Source organism: Gigantopelta aegis, chromosome 15 (genome assembly GCF_016097555.1).
Source record: "Gigantopelta aegis isolate Gae_Host chromosome 15, Gae_host_genome, whole genome shotgun sequence".
In the NCBI taxonomy this organism is placed as follows: Eukaryota; Metazoa; Mollusca; class Gastropoda; order Neomphalida; family Peltospiridae; genus Gigantopelta; species Gigantopelta aegis.
The window spans coordinates 15,053,391-15,060,102 of NC_054713.1; positions in this window are offsets into that span (position 1 = coordinate 15,053,391).

A 6,712-nucleotide genomic window follows, 5' to 3' on the forward strand; every position below is an offset into this window, starting at 1 on the left:
TTGAAGTTTAATAGATAATTTGGCGAAATTTTCTTTTCACCCAGAATTAGACTTGATTCATCATTAAAGTTGCAGTCAATCTTTAATAGTAGACACTGAATTCATCACTAGCAGAACATCCCAGTTAGTCTTTATTAATGAATGTTTATAAACAGATGTGTGATTCAATGCAAAAGTTGCTGTCTGTTTTCATTACTAGACTTTGAAGAATCAGTCATTCGTCGCCAGCAAGAAAGTCAAAAACCTGTGTTCATGAGTGGATGTTTATAACGGATTAATCACTAACGTCGCTGTTCACTGTCATTAGTAGATGGTAATCACAAGAAGAATTGGTGATCCATCATCGCTAATGTTGCTGTCGGTGTTTAGTATTATACATTGAAGAATCAGTGATTGGTCGCTAAGCAGTTCATTTGTAGATGTTTATAACAGATCTGTGGTTTGCATAGACAAGAGAAATAGTCCAATATCATTGGTGGATATTGATAGGTCAGAATCGGTCTTTGTTAGATTGGTGATTCGTCATCAGATGAAAGTCTCAGTCAGTCTTCGTTATATCAGTGTTTCGTCATCAGATGAAAGTCGCAGTCAGTCTTCGTTAGATTGGTGATTCGTCATCAGATGAAAGTCTCATTCTGTCTTTGCTAGATCAGTGATTCGTCATCAGATGAAAGTCGGTTAGTCTTCATTAGATCGGTGATTCGGCATCAGATGAAAGTCTCATTCTGTCTTCATTGGTGGATGTTTATATTAGACCGGTAATTCATCACTCGATGAGTCACATTCTGTCTTCACTACTGGATGTTGATGAATCAGTGCTTCATCGCTAAAGTCGTAGTCAGTAGGCATTAGTAGGGCATTTTATCATTATTTTTTCACTTAAAAGACAAACACATTTTTCTATGTAGCAGTCAGCCATTAGTAGGGTCACCATTTTCTTATATATATACCATTGTTAGTTATATGCAGAGGGCATGGAGATATTTGATTTCTCATTCCCAGACTTTTTTTTTCCACCAACTACAGCATTATATTTTCAAAAAATTGCTTATGTGCCTTTCGATATGACAGTAGACAAAATTTATGTTGAGTTATTGTAGATTACAGGGGTAGTATCCGATGCGTGTCCTTGGCTAGTATTAAGTGGCTGGGGACAGGTACAAGCTAAATGATACTTTTTCCCCAACTGCAGCATTACATGTATATTATTAAAAATTGCTTATGTGCCATCCCATATGATAGTAGACTAAATTTTCTATCAGTTATTGTAGATTGCAAGCGTAGTATTCGACATTCATCCCAGAGACCTAATTCACTAAACTCTTGCAACTTTGTGATCTCGCAGTGCAATGCTAAAAGACTTGCAAAGAGGATTCTTTGTTGTCTAGCAGAGCCTAAGAGACCTTTGTGAATTAGGCCCTGGGGCCCTGTTCCATGAAGCAATCTTAGCACTAAGATCACCTTAAATGTATTAGGTAGTTATGTATTTAAGGTGATCTTAGCGCTAAGATCGCTTCGTGGAATGGGGCCCAGGCTAGTAGAGTACAAGTTGAATGATGCTAGTCTTCTAAGAACGTAGATATTTTCCAATGTTGATTTTTGTTTTAAACATTTAATTTTCGTGATTTTTTTTTAGGGTCAGCAAATCCGTATAGCGAGCAGACAAAAAAGCCCTATGGTTGTCTTATTTTGATGGGACCTCAAAAGCTGCATGTTTATATTCTGGACATACCCCCCGCAAATTCGGGTTATGATTAGTTTATAATAAGAATAGGTTTTGCTTGATATGACTGCTAAATTCTGTGATACGATAAATGGTATGTGTGTACCAATCTGTAATTCTCCTAAGTCTCAATAAATGTTAATTCCTTCCTTTAAAAAACAATTTAAGGTTTCAGTGGAAAATTATATTTTCTCTTTGTGTTCAGCATCAGTTACATACATATACAGTGTAGTTCCAACCACTAATTGTGGGTAGTAATTTTTCATCGAAGCTAGTAATATTTCTAGTAGTCTCCTCCCCCCCCCCCCCCTCCCCCCCAGGCCAACAGAATTGTTTTTTTCCTGCTGCTGGTGATTTTACACTAAAAATTGTTCTTGTATATTTTACTTCTGAACATTGTGATTGTGTGTATTGTGATCTTTATTTAATTGTGTGTTCTGTTTTCCATTTGGAAAATTTGAAATAAAAATGGCTGCTGAGCAAAGTGAAACGGGGCCTGTGGTTATAAAAAATGTGTAGAGTTTTAGAGTCAAATCTCTAATGCCATCACATGCACACAATTTGTAAGACTATTAGTCTTGAGTCCAGACAGCAGACTAACAGTTTTAAAAGCACGGGTACAGATCTGTAGTTAAGATGACTGTAATGGTTTAAACAATGAAATGTCTGAACCTGTTTCAGTATAAATTTGTAACACAACTTTAAATCTTCATTCAGGGCCTCTAGATAATGGCGTCCCCACTCCCATGGCTAGTGATATTCAGTGTTGGGCTAGTAAATAACTACTACTGCCATGCCCGACGGCTAGTGTTTTTTTTTTAGGTCAAATGTTGCAGTTAAGTCAATTTGCCAAACGTACAAAAGGTGGACATTCAATTTGGGTATTTATTTTTTAGGCTTCCAAGTCTTAATCGTGAACAAAATAAGACGTTTATCTTATTTTATCCTGTAAACACCATTTCTATTGACAGAATATGACGGATAAAGCAGTCATATTCTACTAGCAGGATATGACTTGTGACGTCACACATAGCTTACATCACAAAATCACTCATTTGACCTCTAGGTCATCGTATAATGTGGCTGAAATAATAGCTTTTTCGCTTAATTTTTATGGTTTGCAGGATAAAGAGAATAACTAGTTATTGACGTTGGATATCTGCTTTATTCTGTTGAGGCCGAATGAGAAATTCCGCTCGGTAGAATTTTAAGAACAATTGGCGAATTTTATTTTATTTTTTGTGAGAAAAATATAAATTGTAATGATTTATATATTTTTTTTAAATAACTAAAGTCAATTCCTGTAAATTGCATAGACCTGGCACATGTCAAATTTATGGTAATAACTGGTATAACCGATTATCTGATAGAGCCCCATTTCCATATTATAACCAATGGTAAACTTTACAAATGCCTTGTGGACAGTCTATCTTACTCTGAACTGTGTCATAAAAAAGAATGCTGATACCTGTGTACATTTCATTTGTTTATACATGTATGTAGGTAGTTTCACACTTGGAAAATTTTGTTGCTTGCCAAAAACTATTCCTGGTGGTGATTAAAAATACGAATATTCATTATCAGACATCTATCTGCCCTTTGACAATCATCATGAAACTGATATGCTTGGTGCCATTTCACTGTTGAATATCCAACAGGTTCCGAATAGTTTTTATACTTCTATAGGTAACAGTATGTCTATACTGAAAAAAACCCAACCTGTGATAGTGAAGAATTGCATTACTCGGTGTTGGGAAGAGAAAAATCAAACTCCGTAAAATAATCAGGGAGGATATACATGTGCTCTCCCCCCCCCCCCCCCCCCACTCTTTTCAAATATTTTGCTTTATATTTGCTTTATAACAGGGTAAAAGTGTGGGCTCTCCTCCCCCCCCCCCCCCCCCCACACACACACACACTTTTTGGCACCTTCCTACACCACAGACATGGTTATGCAGCCGTTGAAATTTGCAATGGTAATTGGCATTGCTGGTGCAAAACATCTGTTGCAAAATTGATCTGCAATGGTATTTAATTTTTTTATCATTATGAGGTATTTACTTTGTTATTAGTTATACTAAGTTACCAACGCCAGATGATCTGAATTCTGAGGGATGATTATGTGATGTGTCTCGAATGATAGTGATTTATGTAAGGAAGTTTTTTTTATTATTATTATTATTAGTGTGAATTGGAAAGGGCAAACTGAAATTAAAATGGCAGAGTTAAAGAAAACTTGATGACTGTTTCTTCAAAGAAAAGTCTCTGTATTTTGTATATCATATTAACAGGATATATACGATATGTATGTATGGTCACAGCCAGGCTCGCGCCTTACTAAAACAATGTCTGAAAATAATGTGAAAATGTTCCTACACATTTGCGGTGGGACTAGTATGATGCTTGGCACAGAACAACGAGTTATTTAGTACCATTTTGTACTGAGCCAATTTTTTTTAATGTTCTATGCTTTAAGCTTATAAGACAACTGATGAATTATATTTTAACAGTTTGACAGAATGAAACGAGAAAAGTGTGCTGTTAAACCATAGCTTGTCATTTGATCTTGCACCTAAACGAAATATTAAAGGCTGAATTTACAAACCTGTTTATGTGTTTAATTAGTGTTTTCCCTAGCTTGTTTTAGCATCGTGCAGCACCATGCCTCAATAGTCTAGTGCCATCTTGCCTTAATCAGCACCATACTGCCCTGAGATTAAACAACCCTTTTTCACTAATTAATTCTAAAATTGCTTTTATAAAACACCAAAAAAGGTATTATTAATTAATAAAATATGCCTTTTATATCTTTTGCCATTCATTTATTAAAGCAAACACATAAATTACATTAATGTTTACTTCAATTAATTTTTGTGTATTTTTAATGACATACAAGTGCCCCGAAAATTATGAAAATGCCTCGAAAGTGTTTGGTCTACCATGCCTTGCCTAAGTTCTAGGAAAATCACTAGTAATTACATATATTGCATATATTATCAATGCTTAAACAATGCAAATAGGTGCAAGCAATAACCCAGTTGATTGGTTAAATGGATCTCTACTTATTAGAGACAGATTAACAAAATAATAAATCAAAAGATTTAATAGGATAAACTAATGACAAAAATCTTTATTCATGACTATGGGAAGTTTTGCTGCTTTATTTAAATACCAATGATTTTCACAAACTGCACATGGATATCAGTTTAAAGGGACATTCCTGAGTGCTGCAATTTTAAAGATGTTATCGACTAACAGAGACATTTTAACGATTGTAGCAAGGAATCTGTTATTATTGTTACCAGCGTATTTGATGATCAAAAATAAAACTGAATTACTGTTCTGTTTGTATCAAGATTAAAGGGACATTCCTGAGTTTGCTGCATTTTTTAAAATGTTATCGACTAACAGAGACATTTTAACGATTGTAATTACATATCAAATACATATATTTTTGCATAAAATATTAGTGGCTGTATATTAAACATGTTTCTGATCGTTCTAATATTTGTACTAGGTGATATTTCATTTTGTTTCTTAAAATATTTTATTTTCGTACGTACGAAATTATTTGAAGACAAAATCCAGTTTGGGCTTCTTACAAATATTAAGACGACCAGAAACATATTGAATATACAGGCACTGATATTCTAAACCAGAAAATATATTTAATATGTAAGTTTAATCATAGAAATATTTTAATAGTCGGAAACATTTTACAATGCAGCAAACTCAGGAATGTCCCTTTAAACACTTTTACTGTTTCCAAAACATTTTCTCCTTTTGTTCATTTTACCTTTAACTTAGTTTAAGCCAGATTACAATTATTGACAGAAAACATGTTTTGTGAAGGCTGGCACAGGGTTTAAAACCTGGTTGTTGTTTTTGCTTCTGCTGTGGCCGTTTCAGTATGTTTGTTTTATGTATAGGATGACTTGCTCAGTAAATATTCAGTAATCTGAAATGTTTGTTTCAGTAACATTTTGATACTCTTGATTACCGTTTTGTGTTCTCAGTATAAAAACATGAATATGTATCATCTGATCATCACATTATTTGTAAAGTATTTCATATCAAATTGTATCCAGAGCTTATTTTTTTATATTACAGTTACTACTTTGTTTTACATTGTATAACGAGGTTACTTGTTTGTGAGAGTTAGCATTATGATGTAAACTGTGGTAATATTGTGACCTTTTGTCTTTGTTGTTTTTGTAATACTGTAAACAAGATTAATATTGCAACATTTATTTGTTTTTTGTGTGAATACTGTACACCGAATTAATATTGTGACATTATTTTTATTTTATTTTTTGCAAATACAGAAAACTGAATAAATATTGCAACATGGTTTGTTTTTTTGCAAATAAAGTAAACTGGATTAATATTGCAACTTTTTTTTTGGGGGGGGGGGTTTATGTGAGAATATACACCTTAGCAGGCCACATGTTTACAATATGAACATTTAGAAAATCACCGTTGGTATCAGCAAAAAAAAATAAACGCCGAAAATCAAAGGATTGTTTTGGTGATGTTGGTTAGAAATACACACACCTCTGTCGGTGTAGTTACGGAATCATAATGTCTGTAAAAGCCATTTTTTGTTTGTTCTAATAAAAAAAAAATGCAACTTGAGGTTGGTCGCGAATGGCACAACATTTTAATGCACAATTATCTCTCCTCCCTTCCCCCCCCCCCCCCCCCCCCCCCCCCCCAGTTTACAGTATTAACATTTACATTTTTCCTGTTTACAGTACATGTATTTCCATTTACTCTTCTCTTTTTTTTCCACTGGTTTACAGTATTTCCATTTAATAGACCATTCATACCGTATTTATCATTTTCAGAACATAGTCATTATATGCTTGGAGGGGTGGGGGGGAGTGGGGGTTAAAATACATATACCTCTTGCAACATGTTTTGTGTGTATATTTAACATGGGAAGATGATAGCAACAACAACAAAAAAATAAAAAAAATAACCAATACT